The sequence below is a fragment of the Oxyura jamaicensis genome, chromosome 4, assembly GCF_011077185.1.
Source record: "Oxyura jamaicensis isolate SHBP4307 breed ruddy duck chromosome 4, BPBGC_Ojam_1.0, whole genome shotgun sequence".
Classification (NCBI taxonomy): Eukaryota; Metazoa; Chordata; class Aves; order Anseriformes; family Anatidae; genus Oxyura; species Oxyura jamaicensis.
This window is the reverse complement of record NC_048896.1, coordinates 59,558,649-59,574,694: the sequence shown is the minus strand read 5'-3', so window position 1 is coordinate 59,574,694 and position 16,046 is coordinate 59,558,649. Positions and strand designations below refer to the sequence as shown.

The 16,046-nt window shown below is 33.1% G+C and overlaps 2 long non-coding RNA genes and 1 pseudogene across 4 annotated transcripts in view; 1 reads left to right on the top strand and 2 right to left on the bottom strand.

Moving 5' to 3' along the window:
- The first annotated feature begins 4,375 nt into the window (after positions 1-4,375).
- LOC118167283 lies at positions 4,376-4,530 on the top strand (annotated as a pseudogene).
- Positions 4,531-10,941: 6,411 nt separating this feature from the next.
- LOC118166610 lies at positions 10,942-11,681 on the bottom strand. The gene is made up of 2 exons (XR_004750630.1): positions 11,577-11,681; positions 10,942-11,084 (listed from the first exon to the last, which is right to left on the bottom strand). It is a non-coding gene; the product is annotated as an uncharacterized LOC118166610 (long non-coding RNA).
- A 2,800-nt stretch (positions 11,682-14,481) lies between these two features.
- LOC118166607 overlaps positions 14,482-16,046 on the bottom strand; it is a 137,019-nt gene continuing 135,454 nt past the window's right edge. For all 3 annotated transcript variants that reach the window (XR_004750611.1, XR_004750618.1, XR_004750621.1), the window contains one exon: positions 14,482-14,545. This is a non-coding gene — a long non-coding RNA (uncharacterized LOC118166607). The remainder of the gene's footprint in view (positions 14,546-16,046) is intronic.

Here is a 16,046-nt window from a genome sequence, read left to right as displayed (position 1 = left end):
AAAGAACAGAAACTAATAAATGTGTAATTCCCTCAATGCAGTGCATATCTGAGCTTCAAGAAATTTCGGAGTTACATTTAGAATTAGATTCCTTACTTTAATACCTACCAAATTTCAAAAGCTATATTACTGCCTTTTGTATGAAAAATACTAACGAGAAAAAATACAATGCATATGTGGTCTCCCCAATGGTGAAAAAAGTAATAATGCAGTAGAGTCCTTTTCTATTGAATAGTCTGACACTGTAAATGTTTCTAAACCCCTGGATACCTTTATTTAACTTTTTTCTATGTCTTTCAATAGAAAAAAAATCCTATTGCATATTGTGAACAATGATTTTACAAATCCTGTTCTAAAGGACATACCATCCTATGCATTCATAACCTTCTAATTCTCTTTGCATAATAAGACTATAATTTGCAATTGCATCATGCAAAACATAAAAGTAAAAATGTGAGTATGTATATATATATATGTTATTTGCGCAATGAAGCATGCATCTTTAGTTTTCACTGCAAAACATGTGGATTTTTTTTTTCTTCTGTTGCATATCTTTCTCTTTCCATCATGAGCTATGCTGACATGTGGCAGTCCTGGACTGGGTTCTCAGAATATGTTTACTGGAAAGAAATGGTGCATCTGGAATATGGAGATTTCTGTAAGTTGCTTTGGATATAAACTTAGGTTTGCTAATTCATTTGAACTGACTTGACAAGCTGTTGTTTTGTTCAAATCTCAAAAATATGACCTGCTTTTTACAGAAACTACAAAACTGTAGTTTTTAGTTGATTAAATTGAATTATTAGAATGAATTGTTTTCTGTGAAAACTTTAGGAAACCTGGCTGTCTAGTTTCAGCCTAGCTGAAGGGACCACAAATGTCACAGCTCAGTTCTACATCTCTCTGGCACATTTATTTTTACCTATGATGAGAGCCCACAGCACAGAGTAAAGTACATTTGTCAAATGTCTGGCAGAATACCGACTGTCTTTACCTTCCTTTTGCTTTTTGTATAAAAAGTGGAAACTTTATTTAGTCCACAAAATGCGTATTGGTCCCATACTGCTTGTGTATCTTAAGCATATCAGCATCAAATGCTAAAGTAATATTGAGGGACTATCAAAATCACTACTATCACTACCTGTTTCTGTCTTAAGGGCATCATGTTTTGTGAGGCTTTTTAAATTTGGTAAATGCACAGTATAAACATACATTATCAAATATAATTCAAAGTCAGATTTTGTGGAGAGAGTAGAAATTCAGTTACTAGCCACACTTGTCACAGTTAACCACTCTAGAACTTTGCAGTTCAGCACACCTGCCATTTGTTTCTCTGCCTACACACAGTAATTTGCAGCTATCTCAGGAATATGTACACAGTATGCATTTAGAAAATTGCTAAAGGAATGAGGTTCAAGCTCTTACAGTTTTACATTGAACTTACTATCATGGCATTTATAAGAAATTTAGAAATTGTCTAAACCTAGATGATCTGGAGCAGCTGCTTGCATGTGTCTGGCAATAATAAAAGTTAGAGATTGTGTAAGATTATGTGAGAGAGGCTTAAGTAAATTAAAAGGGAAATTAGAAGAGAATTGCTTAGACTGTATCCACTATATTGGAGAGTATAAACCTGGATTAGCAATGTTTGTTACCAGTCTCTGTTCATATTATTTGACATTTTGTTAGAAAATGCTTTCTCAGTCTTACATCACTTAAATAATCATTTCATGATGAGATATTGAAGGATATTGTAGAAAAAGATGAATGCTTGAAATCTTTTCAGTAAGCAAATGGATTTCCAAATTTTTCAAAGAGCTGAAAAAGTTTCTGTGAAGTAAGTAATTTTAATATATTACGGTAAAATGGGAAAAGTCAAATGCTTATAACTGCATTTAAAATATGAATAAAAAATATTTATAATTCAACCTAGAAAAGTCAAATATTCACTTATATGAAATATAGATTAATAAAAATGAACATATGTAAAGATTTTTAAGTACTTTTCCTTTTACAGACATTTGTTGGGCACCAGCTGATGAGTAAAAACAGAAGGAAAAAGCAAGCAGTGCTGCTCCGTTAACGGTATTACTTTCCTGTCTCTTTTCTAGGTGCATGTATTTTGTTCCTCTATACCAATTTCCATCTCTTTTAGGAGGTGCCAGTGGCAGTAACACTGGTAAGATTATACAGCAGAGGCTTTTCCTGGAGTGAAAGTTAGAACTCTCATATCAATCTATCAAAACAAACAAACAAACAAACTTCCTGATCAGGTATCACTCTGCAACTCCCATTCCCAAATGTGTAAAATTCTTTGAGAAAGCAGAGCACGGTCAGTGTGACTGTGTGGGGAAACACTGTATAGACTCTACTACAGCAAATTACGAGGTTTGTATATTTGTGCAGTGGATGATGTTGTATTATAGACTTAGAACTGTCCAGACTAGCCAAGGTATGTAAGTAGATGCTTGTATTGTAACAGACATTACACGATGCTGTAACACATTCTTTCTCTTGCTAGAGAATCTCTTAAAAAAAAAAAAAAAAAAAGTCTGAATGCTGCTAGTTCTGTACCGTTTTTTATTATTATTATTATTATTATTATTAGAAGTGCTTGCAAACAGGAGCTTTCTGCATTTCCAGCTTGCAGAACTGGAGTGCCCAGCTTGATGCCTACCCTGCCTTTGCTTGGGTTCATGCTTATAAATGTGACACCAATAAGAACACTCCCATCAATGTATCCACCCATAGCAGCTTCTGAGAAACCTTCAAGATCTTAGGGATTTGCTTATTTTCATAGCTGATTTTCACATTTTGATGGGCTGCAATAAATTATTTGCCTTGCAGCATGGCTTATGTAGAGCGATGGTTTTACCATCTAGTAGTTTTTGTATGTGTAAGAATGAATCTTGAAGAAAAGACTGCAGGGCAATGCATATGGCTCCATAACCATAACACCTTTAAACATAAATATCCATGGAGAAAAAAAAAAAAATCTAATCACTAAACCCCCAAATACTTTCTTACTTTGCAAAATACCTAGCAAATACATGTGCCAATGGCTCATTATCTGTTTGTGGCTTTTATTTTGCTATTAAAATTAAAACCAGAAGGGCTTTTGGTAGTAGTAAAGATTTTGTAATACACTTATTTTTACATCAACATACTTCTGTATTCTGAATCATATCATCATGCTCCCTTGGTCCAAGCAGTTCTAGCTGAGGGCATAAAGACTATCAGCTTGTGTCTTCTTAGTGCATAAGACTGATCAAAGTAAACCATTAATCAAATAGATATGAAAATTAGAAATAAGAATATGAGGTGTTAGATAACACAATCTGCATGCAATAGCAGCTTGATCTCTCAGGAAATTAAAATAATTTAACAAAAAGGCCATATTTAACAGACTGCATGATGAAATTAAGAACAAAAATCTAGCCTATTAATCATGCAAGAAATTGCAATTAAATTATATTTGTTAATTTCATAGTGAAGAGTTTTTAAATTAAATCATTAACCATTTGCTTGAGTCTTCAATTCTATGCAATTATAATTCAGATATGAATGAAATGACATTTTAAGGGGTAAAAAAACATTTTCTATTCAGTTTATTCCATTTTCTATAAATCTATCTTTGAAAAAAATATGAGCCACAGATCCCAAATTCTATATCCACTTGTCTCTAATGGTGTTCTTGTTTTGGTTCCTTTAGTCTTTTGTATCTCATTTACCCAAAACAAGATAGTAGTGTTATCTTATTTAGTATGCTTTCATTTCAAACATAATAAATTATGCTTATGATGGAAGTATTTGCATTGTCTGTGTATATTTAAAAATAGGAGTTTAAACGTGAATGGAAGACAGAATGCTGTGTTTGTAAAGGTAATTGGTAGTTTGGAGCTGTATCTCACAAGTTCATCAGCACATTTTAAGGCATCAAGTTTACTTTTCAACTTTGTCACTACAACCTGAACATTGCAAACATATATAAGCTGGAAACTACTGCAAACATCATTTCAGCTTTGAAAGAAAAAATGGAGAATAAGCATCTGATCTCAGTATTTCTATTGAGACATTCAAATTCATCATCGTTGCTAATAAGTAAATCATCTTCAGTCTTTAGGAAGACCCTCTCCCTACTAACTGGAGATAAGATTTCACAGATGAGACCAGAGATATGTATATATTTGATGAAGGATTAAATTAGTGTATGATCTCTGAAGAATGCCAATATTAGCTCTTTTTTTTTTTTCTTTTTTTTTGATATATGCACAAAGTTAAATTCATGTTAAAACCTTCCTTGGAAGAAATTTATACAGAAATTTGTACAGAATCTCTATTTTCCACGTGGTTTCACAAAATTTGTAAGAACTGAATATTTGAGAGACACCATGATCAGGCAGGTGGTTTTCCCAGGGCAAGGCTCATCCCCTGCACTCCATGTGTGTTGACCCCTGCGATTTCCCCAAACGTGGGAAACTCGACTGCATAAATTGTGGTAGTGGGGGACTGCTTTCGCGCTCTCCCCTGGTTTCCCTGGTTTACTTGCCAAGTGGAAGTGGTTCAGGCACCATCCCTGGCGGTCTTTAAAAGACGTTTAGATTTAGAGCTTAATGATACGGTTTAGCGGAGGACTTGTTAGTGTTAGGTCAGAGGTTGGACTAGGTGATCTTGGAGGTCTCTTCCAACCTAGATGATACTGTGACCCATTGATGCTTGTTTGAATGAAATTGGAGGCTGCTTTTAAAAGTTTTTTATTCAGAGTTAGAGAAGGAATGAGAAACAGATATTCCCCCTCCCCACCCCCCAAAATAATAATAATAAAAATTATTATTATGTATTTCTCATTTATTTAGGAAACAAAGCTTAAAATCCATAATTGTGTGCACTACTAATCCATCCAAGATTTGCTGAATTTCCAGACCTTTTGTTTGCTAGTAACTAAGAAAGATCTAAATCTTCACAAAACAAGTAGAAGAGTCTAATGTCATGCTATTAAGAAAAAACGAATACACACATACTGTTCTTGATTGTATAAGGAGAAGGGTTTTTCCAGTAAAGACAGGGAAATAGTCACATCAGAGGCCTAGGATACAACTGGCATTTCTTGTTGTCATTTTGCAATTCAGGCCAAAACATCTGAAATGGGAAGGTAGGTTGATTAATAAAATCTTGGAATACTTAACAAAGGCTGATAGGAGGTGCATTTGTTTCATAAATACAGCCTAAAGACATAAATAAACATCTTCCTTCTCTGTCTGAACTCTCTTGGTTCAGAACAGAAATTGTAATGTAACTAAAATGTGAGATTTTTATATTCTAAATTTATTGAGTAGACAAGGTTCTCATAGCCTTACATAACTATATCTGCCATTGAAGTTATGAACCTAGTCTAAGTAATGGATGACGTATCCAGATAATACCTCAAGAGACAGATTTGTCCCTAGATAGTAATCTAACTTCTCAGACATTTATTTTAGACTGAGTGAAATTGTTGCTGTAAGGTGCTTGTGTCTCTCTTCTTTGACTAAGAAGCAGGTCATAATGAAAAGAATGAAAAGAAGCAGGTTATTATTTATTTTTAATAAATATATTAAAATATATTTATATATTTTATATATTTATAATATTTATATATTATATAAATATATTTAACAATATATTATTTGTCATAATAATTAAAAGAAGCAGGTTATTTTTTTAGATAGCAAAAAGTAGGTGAGCTGACTTCTTCCCTTACGAAGTCTTTGAAAATTCACAACTATTTTTCATCACCAGAGTAGGACTCAGCTTCTGTATTAATTTCAGTTTTACCTTGGATTAGTTTACCTTGGATTGTTTCCAGTTTTAGGTGGATTAACTTCTGTTGTACCTTCAAAATATGTGCATCTTCCACATACTAATGGAAACTGATTAAAAAAAATTAATCCCATCAATTTGCAATACTAAGATAATACTTCACTAGGAAATTGAATTTTAATATAGGGTGCAAAATTGTGGTCTTAAATGTGATGAGTGTTAAGACACAACTATGTTATAAATGTTTGCTATATTTGCCTTCCAAAAAAGTTCCCAAACCTTTAAATTTTTTATTAATTATATTATAAGGAAGTCCAATAATATTTGCATAAATATATATATATATATACACATATTTATGTGTTCCATTCTATCCATCATGTTATGTTAAAATAGGTTACTCTTTTACTTTTGCATGTTTCTGATGGCAAATGTTAGTATTGAAGGAATTTCATAGCTCTAAATTCATGCTTTTAAAACATGCTTTTATTTCTTAAGTGATTTCTCGGTTTAGTACTGGAATGTGAAGACTACGTTACAAAATATTCTCAAACATCTTCCATCTGGATTCTGTTTAGTAGTGTTCCCAGTTTTCTCAGCATGAATACCATTTACACATTTTTGTTATTCTAATAGGAGTGTAAGATTGTGCATTGTGTCCTTTATCCCAGTGGATTTTGTTCCATCTATTTTGCTTGTTTTTCTAATCTGATAGCAGAATAAATTAAACACATCTGTTCTTGTGTTACAAGTATTTATTATTTGTAAGGAATAGGAAATAGAAATATGAAATTAATTTTCATTATGAATTATACTTGCCCTCAGAAGAAGTTGCTAGTGATTGTGTATTTTTCTTATTCTAAGTAAGAAATGAGATTATATCATATTACATTGATTAGAAATTCACTGCTAATATGAAACCTTTACTTATTAGAAAAACAAAGCAAAACAAAAAAGCCAGCATTTGTTTTCCTGCATTGAATGAGTTAGGATCTTTCTGTCTCTCTGAAGGCAAGTACAGTCAGGATTTCAATCAGTGTTAGTGTTCATGAAAATTAAAGTGTGTCACAAATTATATGAAACAACTCAGACAATGGTTTGTTTTATTTGATTAAATTCATGCATTAGTTACATTTACATGTCACTGGAATCTTTTGACATCAAAGTTAAAACAAGTGTAGGTAAGCCAATACTAAGAAACTACTTTGGTCAAAAATGAGATTGCCTTCTTTGTGTTGTTTGCAAAAATAATTATCAAATATGATTCTGTTGTTATAAAATTTGGGAAACGTTTTCTGAGACAAAATCAAGCCAATTAATAATTCCTTTTTGAAAGGTTTTTATAAAAACTGAAATTTTCAGTCCTTCTTAAGATTGCTTCTGAATTGTAGAGGATTTTTAATTTAAAAAAAAAAAAAAAAGTAATTGAAGCTCAAAGAAAATTGTTGAAGAAATTCAAAAGATTGTTTCAGTTCTCAAGTTTTCCATCAGTTGGATTATTTATTTGTTAAATTCTTATTAAATTCTATGGCTGCTTTTCTAGTATCTGGGAAAAGTTTGAGAAACCATTAGTTCCTAATGGCTATACTTATCTTATTTACTTTTACTTTAAATTTTACTTATTTACTGCTCTGTTTTCTGCATTTAAAAAAATAAAATAAAATAAAATAAAATAAAATAAAATAAAATAAAATAAAATAAAATAAATAAATAAATAAATAAGAATAGCTCCATCCTTACAGCCTTCAAAGCATGACAAACTTCCTAAAATTAGATTGTGGAAGAAACTGAACTTTAGACCATGTTGTGTAGAACATACAATTTTTTCAAATTTAAAAAAAATTCATTATCACTCTCTTAATACTTTTAATGTCCATATTGGATTCGCACACAGAAAAAGATCTAAATGAATGGTTTTTCATCTTAAGAAGTCATGAAGGCCTTTTTATTTTTCTACTGGATATTTGTTGTATCCAATTGAATAGACATCTATGTCCTTTTCCCATAAAACCCTTTCATCTACAAGTTAAATATTGTTGCTGTTACCTAACTCTAAGATATAATAATATAATTCAGAGTATACCAAACCCCCCACCATATTTAAATACCAAAAATGACAATGCAAATTCTAGCACTAAAGTGTTTGAATATGCCCTAAAATACCAAATTAACTAAACCTCTGTATTATGTGATTTAATAGAGTTTATTGTTTGGAATTTTGCAGTAAGGTTTAATCCCTTCATGTACACCATCATACAGTAAGAATAATCTCTTAGAAATCCTGTAATACAAGTCCTTAATTCTTATAAGTGATGCTGGTCATATTGCTGTGTTGTCATTGGAAATGGTTTCAGTCAGCTATACCTAAGGTTTTCCAAGTCTCTAAAATAACCGCTGTCACTAAGTTGTTTGTTTGTTTGTTTGTTTTTGTTTTTCCCATTAGAATGGAAATATTCATAATTCATATTCCATTATATTCGTCTAAAAAAAAATTAGTCTAAAATGTAATCATTCTGTGAGACCTTAGACATTGCACAATGAGAGTAGAAAAATAACATACATTCTTGGCTATAAAGACTTTTTATTTTATTGGAACAGCCTTTACACCCAAAACTTCTTATTGTATGGGCTGAAAAACTTATAATATTTCCTTTGTTAGACCAAGGAGAAAACACTTCCCAGCTCTCTCAGAGGTACTTGCTTTAGTGTGTCCCACTCCCCAAATAATGCTAAAAAGTTGGGGTAGTTGTATTATGCTGACATTTACTTATGTATTATTAATGTCATTTATGTATTATGCTGACACATGAATGAGGAGAAAAGTCCTCTATCTCCATGTCTCCTTTTATGCAACTTTGAAGAATTTTGGCACAATGTATGCTCACTATGGATTAGCGCAAGAGTGGACGGGTAGGAGCAGAGCTGGAACTAAGGTGATTTCTAAAGGGAAAAAGAATTTCATGCAGAATAAAGTGTGGGTGTAGAGAAACATTAGTGAAACTGTTAGCTGATGTTCTGAATGAAAGTGCTATAACAAAGCATTAATGGCTAAAAGTATTTACAAAACTGAAAAATAATCTGTTTTAAAGCAAGCAAAGCTGCATAAATAAATCTAAAACATATTTCAAATAATATATATTTTTTTAAAAAAACTTTCCTCATTCACCCTGGTATTTCCACTTTACTGAATTCCTTGTAACAACAGGGAGAAAAGAAGATAAAGATATTAATGAGATTGCAAATGATGGGTCTTCATTAAGCAAATGGTAAGGAGTTACATGGCTTAGACCTGCAGTTTTAAAACAATAGCCAAATAATCTTAAAGGCTGAAATATCAGAGAAAAATATTACAGTAGTTGATCATTTATTGACAATCAGTTGATACAGATGGAAAATATCAGTGTTGTTTTATTGTTCAAGTACAAAGTGAACTGATAATAAAAATGTACAACTTTCATTAAGAAAAATAACAATATATCAGGTTTTAGCTAAGACAACAAAATTTCTGGGGATTTACAGATTTGTCTGCTTATAATGGAGTTAATTTCTATCCATTCTGTGTGTTGTGAAGTGTGCTTCAATCCACGACAGCAAGTGAGGGACTGAAGAGCCAGTTCTCAGCTGCAGCTAATTGATTGACCATTAATAGTTGAGATACAAGATTTTACTCATGGCAGAAAAATGCAGCTGTTAGGGAGACTGAGAACTACCCTGAGGGTGAACATAAGCAGGAGACCAACAGACAGATGACTGAGGACTGAGACTGCCAGAAAGGATGGAAGAAAAGCTGCTTTCTTCAGCTTTGTACATGTTTTGAAAATGTATCTCAGATGCAAAATGGACTTGAGCAGAAGCTCTAGTGAAGCTTTTCACATTAAATTGCTCTTTTCATTCCAAAGACAATTGGCTACTGGATCTCGCCAAAATACACTACCAACAAGCATGAGTGTGAATAACAGATGCAAACACTGACACCAAGTCACAAAGACACAGATCAATGCTGCGTGGAGTTTCTGTCACATTACAGCAGCAGTACTCAATGTGATGGTAGCATAACACTAAGCAATCAAATCATGATCAACCTTGAACTTGATTGCAGAGTGTGACCTGTGCTCAGAATGGCTAAGGATGCTCTTGGAAGCTACATTTCAAAGGATCCATGCTATGCTAGTCCTATGCTTTTCTTAGAGGTTTTCCTGGAAGCAATCTTCATCACCAGTTCTGTTGTGAATTATGGACTCATCATTTGATTGCAGAAATAGAGATTTAAGGTGTGAAAAAAACAGGCAGATGTTGTTGATGTTCAGGAAAAAAAAAAAAAAAGTGCATACTTGAAGATAAGCTTAGTATAGAGAAATGTACAAATATTACTGTTTCATAGTAATGAAATGTAAAACCTATAATGGGGGCATCACTTTGTTGTCTCAAATATTTTTAGACTTCACTTAATGCAGGTGAAATTAAATGCAGTCATGTTCAAAAACAGAAGGCATTCATTTTCTCCTAGCAGAGACAGAGGAAACATGAAAATTTCATTTTAAGTTAGTGCATTTGGATTATGTCAAAGTGAGTGAAGTTATCTATATAGCCCCTTTTTTAACAGTCCTGTTTCTAACTCTGAAAAGTGTTGGTAAAAGCTGCAGAAAGTTCCTCTTCAAGAAACTTTAGCTGCTATTGATAGAGGTCTATCTTAGTCAAATCCCAAGAGAAAAAGAGAGGGGAAGAAAAAAATAGAGAAAAACTAATAGATATCAAGATTATGATGGGTGACAGTCACTTATAAAGCTGCTATAGAATTCAGACTGCAGAGTGATTTTCTAGCCTCTTGATTCTTCGTCATATGTCAGCTCTTCAAGGTAGAGGCTGAGCACAATAGAAGAGAAGAGCAGCAGAGTAAAGAATTGTGCCAATGAATGTAATGGGATGGTAAACAGCTTTTATGACTAGAGATGTAGTCTTCCTCAGTTTTTCCTGGAAATTTCCCTACTGAGAACAAAGAGGGACATTGCTGTTGAGTAGTTACACCAATCTACATCCCAAAGTTCAAAGTATTTTGGGGAGGAATTATTAGCATTAACTTACTAAACATCTATTGCAGAACATTTAAGGTGATAAAAACATGCTGTTGCACTTGCTCTCCTGTTTACTTTTTTCAAGCAGTGGGAAGGTGAAAAGTGTTTCAGCTGTTTGGGGAATTTGCCGGGGAAGCTGTTGTTGGTATCTGCAAGTATGCCCATGACTTCTTTTTAAACAGGGACAAAAAGTCCCACTGGTCATTCTCCTTCCTGTAAGAAAAAGTTTTACCCACATGAGATCTGAAGTGTGAAAGCAGTAGGTTTTATTTTGAAAGAATATGGAGTATCAGAGAATCAAAGATGTTTGCATTATTCTCTCAATGGAGAGATTTAAGGTTTTATGCAAGCTTCAGAATGTTTAGTCTCTATGTTCTTATTCCCACAGAAAGCAAGCAGTCTTAAAATCATTAATCCTTTTTACTAGGTCTGACTGGTATGGAGTTACTTTTCTTTACAACATCATGGATAGTGCTGTGCTTTACATTTGCACAGCAAAATTCAAAGGAGGAGGAATAATAATTGTCATTATGGAGTCTTCCCAAGAAACAGTTACATGTGCTAAGGCTGTGCTTTCTAGTAAGTGACTAAACATGTGCCTGCTGAACAGTACTAATGAGTAAATTCCTCCATTTGCTTTGCTTGCACACACAGCTTTTGCTTCCTTATTAAGTTATCATTATCTCATTCCATTAATTTTCTTACCTTTCTTCTGTTTTCTCCTCATCTCATGGGAGGGGAGAGTATGAAAGAGGCTGTCTGGGTGTTTGGTTGTTGGCCAGGGTCAACCCACCACACCTTTTGTTAGCATTACAGAAGAGAGAGAAGCAAAACTCAAAGTCTCTGAAATGCAAAGCTTTAAGTGATATTTCAATTGTAATAGCAGTAGAGTATTTCAATAAAGTTCTGACTAAACATATAGTGTAGATGGCATAACTATCATGCTGAGGGGAGGGTAGCAATGCTGAGGTAGATGTGCTAGACCTGTTGTTTTTGGATGTGCTAGAGCTGTTGTTCTTGTCTACCTACATCCAGTCTTTACTGAAGGTGGACATAGCAAAGATCCATGTGTAGGAAAGTAGCATGGAGGAGTGCACAACTTCTATTTCTGGACTCACACTGATAGCATGATACTGGAACAGAATCATGGAAGGTACTGTTGCAAGGCTGCCAAAGATCTCGCAAACTTGTGGTAGCCTCAGGGTGTTACAAGTGTTGATTTTTAGCTTGCTTTAGTAACAGATGCACAGCAGCAGTGCAAGGAATCATTCTTTGCTGCCTAAATCTGATTTTCTTTAAAGAGAAGGCAAAGAAGAAAGAAGAAATAATATAAAAAGAATGAGTTTAGATAATAGAAAAGAGCAGAAATCCAATTCTGTCAATGTAGGCTCACAAACCTTGTAGAAATGTGGTAATTGTGATCTCTGGACCAGTAAGATGAGGAGGTCTCTAAATAATAGGGTGGTAGAGGTTCAATCACAATGTATTAAAAAATTTATATATATATTAAGGCTTGCCTCTTACTGTTGATTTTGAAATTATGAGCACAAAATTATGTACCCTTTTGCCACCGAATAATCCTAGTTTCAGCGTCACTGTTTCATTTAACTTTTGTATTCTTTTTGTTACGGTAGTCTTGCACTATCTTCAAAAGCTTCAGTAAGTCATGGGCTCAATTTCACTGTTTGCTCTGTTTTAGTTCTCTCTTTTCTGAATTTTACAGACAGTTAAAGATAGTAGAGGCAGTTTATAATTTATATGCTTTAAACGAGTGAAGGTGTAGATCCCCTGAGATAAAGCTGCACTGACGACTAATATGACCTTGTTATGATCTTTTTCATGTCACCTTTGGCTACATCACAAGAATTAAATTGCTAATGAACTTTCTGAGGCATATGAGAAGGATGGGTAGACCCAAAGTCTACCATTCAATTCATTATATTTTTCATGTAAAACTGGGAGAACTAGAAAATTCTTTGTTACTTAGTTGGTGAAATGATAACAAGATAAAGGCAGCTAATGAATGGAAAGTATTTCTTAATTAGGGCTTTTAAATGAAAGATACTTAATGTGGATAAACAGTTAATGCTGGCAGATGATATGGGAACATGAGTAGAAATTGTTTGGAAACAGTAAAGCCAACAAGAAGAATGCGTCTTTTTAGTCTGGAACTGCCCTGTGTCTATATAGTAGTAATCTCATAAATGGGATTCATCTCATGTAATCATTTGCTTTAATATATTAATCATTATTAAAGACCTGAGACTAATTATTTTCAACCTTTATGCAAAGGGGATGCATATGGTTTGTGAAAGTACAAAAAGTAACTGGAAAAAAAACAGGTCTTTCCTTTAGCTATACTTTTATTTCACAGAATGCCAATTACTGCAAAGAGTTCTTTTTAATCAGCAGTGAAACATAGCTACTAAGCTTAAGCTCAAAGTGCCTAGGAAACAAGATTGATTCTAGGATGAATGACTGATCATTATTTATGTTTCCTTATAATCTTTAATCACTGTGGAAAGAATTTTGCATGATAAAAGAACTAAAATAGATTAATTTATACCACTGTTCCTTAACAAAGTGAGTGAAACATAGTTCTGAAAGTGGTTTCAGAATTACTGCAAGAACACAATCAGCAAAAAACATGTTTACAAAACATAAATTGTTACTGTCAAAATAGTGACATTATCACTTTAATTTACTCTCTGTGTAAATGACCAAAATGCCAGTATTTAGCAATGACTGTGTTTGGCCTTCTTGGATAGAAATTAGATTCCCTATAATATTGTTTTATTTTATGTAGCTCCAGAGAGTGCACAAATCTGAAGCCGTAGGCTACAATCTTGCTAGATCTCCTAAACCAGAATAAGTTTAGAAGATACCTCATGTGGAAAACAGCATTAATGGGATTGTGTACGGTTGATGCAGCCTTCTTAATAGTGTAACAATCAATAAAAGTAATGTTTAATATTGCGTCATATATTTTGGTGATCTTTAATGGAAGAACATAATCAGTTCAATTCTGTAGAGCAGTTTTCCTTCTCAGAAAACACTGATTCATCAGGTTTAGAGGAGATGGTAAGCTCCTAATGTCTAGATAAAGTAGGATAGAAATGCACAACATAGAAGCAGCTGTTTAAGAAAGACAGATTTTTTTTTTTCTGCTTTTCCTTGTTCATTTATTAGGAAAACCTCTCATAGGGAGCCTTCATACATTTTCACCTTTTCTGCCAGGCAGTTCAGAGAATGTTTGAAGTCCATGGGTCTGAATCTATCATCTCTTTCTGAAAACAAAATTTCCTCTGAAGAAAATTTATCAGGGACTTTTTTTTTTTTTTTTTTTTTTTTTGGCATCTGAGAGATGGGATATACGATGAAGTAAAGCGTAAGGAGATAATTTTACAAGGTTCTAACTTGACAAGTGGAATCTGCAATACTGTTGTAACTCAGAGGCAATATCCAGTAGAAATCAATGCTGAAATTAAATGGCTCATGACATAAATATAAATGGTAGTTCTCAGAGGTGACTAGTAGATTTTATGTCTTCAGTATCAGGTAGAAAAAGGGAAGGGGGGGGGGGGGGTAGAAAATCTGTTCCTTTCCTTACCTTGCTTGTGGTTGATTGGAGAATGAATTAATTCAGATGTAGAACTACTAGATGTGATGTTTGTCTGATGGAAAAATAATATGATTATCATTAGTACAACATCAAACATTGGAATACTTAACTAAACCCAAGAAATAGGGAGGCCAGGGAGAGAATTTTGAGATTGAGTGTAATAATTTCAATCTCACATTGATGGATTGGTGTATGACATTTTGTTTTAATCTAAAAAAAAACACCTCTGGTATTAAGGGCAAGACAATTTGTCTAGAGCTCAGACAAGGTGAGATTTAGTTTGATCTCAAGCAAGGATCTGAGAAGTCTAGAAAGGAGTCTTTTAATTGACCTAAGATAATTTGGAATAAATGAGAACATGCCATGACTCGACATCAGAGGTTTAGAGGTGAATGAGAGCAGATTTGAAAAAAAAAAAAAAAAAAAAAAAATTGGTTTTTGTAAGGAAAAAAAAATTTTTTTTTATTGGGGAAAAAAAAAAAAAAAAAAAAAAAAAGCGTACCTTATCTGTGACAGTTGAAGTGAACTAATCATGTAATAGTAATGTAATTTCATTGCAAAAAGCCTGAATGTAATAACAGCGGTCTTAATGAGAAGATATGAGAAAGCAAAAGGCAATTTGGGATCCCTTGCATTTCTAAATTCTACTATTGCAGAATGAATTTTAAAAGTGGGACACTTGGTTGTAGCTTTTTTTTTTTTTTCTTTGTAGAGTAGTTTCACAGTTCAATATATTCTAAGAAAATTAGAAATAGTGGTGCATTATGGCTTTTCTCCAAAAAGACAAACCCGTGGAAGTGATCGGGTTTAGTTCTTCTTATGTCCTTTGTGCATTTATTATTAAAAAGAGAAAATGGGTTAATTGCATCTCATTTTATCTAAGTACATGTCATGCAAATAATTTGGTTTTTGTAAGGTCAAATAAATAATGTGATTTTAGAAGTATTATTGTAAATGTTGATTTAAAAGTTTTGATCACTAAATACTGTTGGGTCTCTTTAATCTTATGGATTTTTTTTTTTTTTGTAAACTGACATATTTATCGAGTTTTTAAATTATTATTGTAATCTGATGACTACTTCATTATCTCTCTTCAAATGGGCATTCAGAATAAGAAGATAATTTCTCTGTGTTGGATCTGATTTCTTTACAGTCCAGTCTTTACTGTGCCTTTCATTTTTGATGCAGTTGTAGGAACAGTTAATTTTTTTTAAAGTAAGAGAGCATTCATACTGGAAGATCATGAAGCTGGACCTATGAAATTTCTTATTACTCCTTTTGATTACTAATTGCTTGTTATTCCTGTTCTCAGTAAATCATCTTGTAATAATTGTTGAATGATGAGAGGTGGATTTTTATACCACCACTAGCTTTCTGGTGGAATGCTGTTGAGAAACTGAAGAATTACAGTTCGAGAGTCTATGACAAGATTTTCCACCTGAACTCTCTTTTCCCAGGCTTCACTATAAGAAGTGGCACATTGATTTTTAAGCCTACATTATGAATAGGAATGTAGACAAAAACCTTAGTTTTTACTACAGATTTTGTTATAT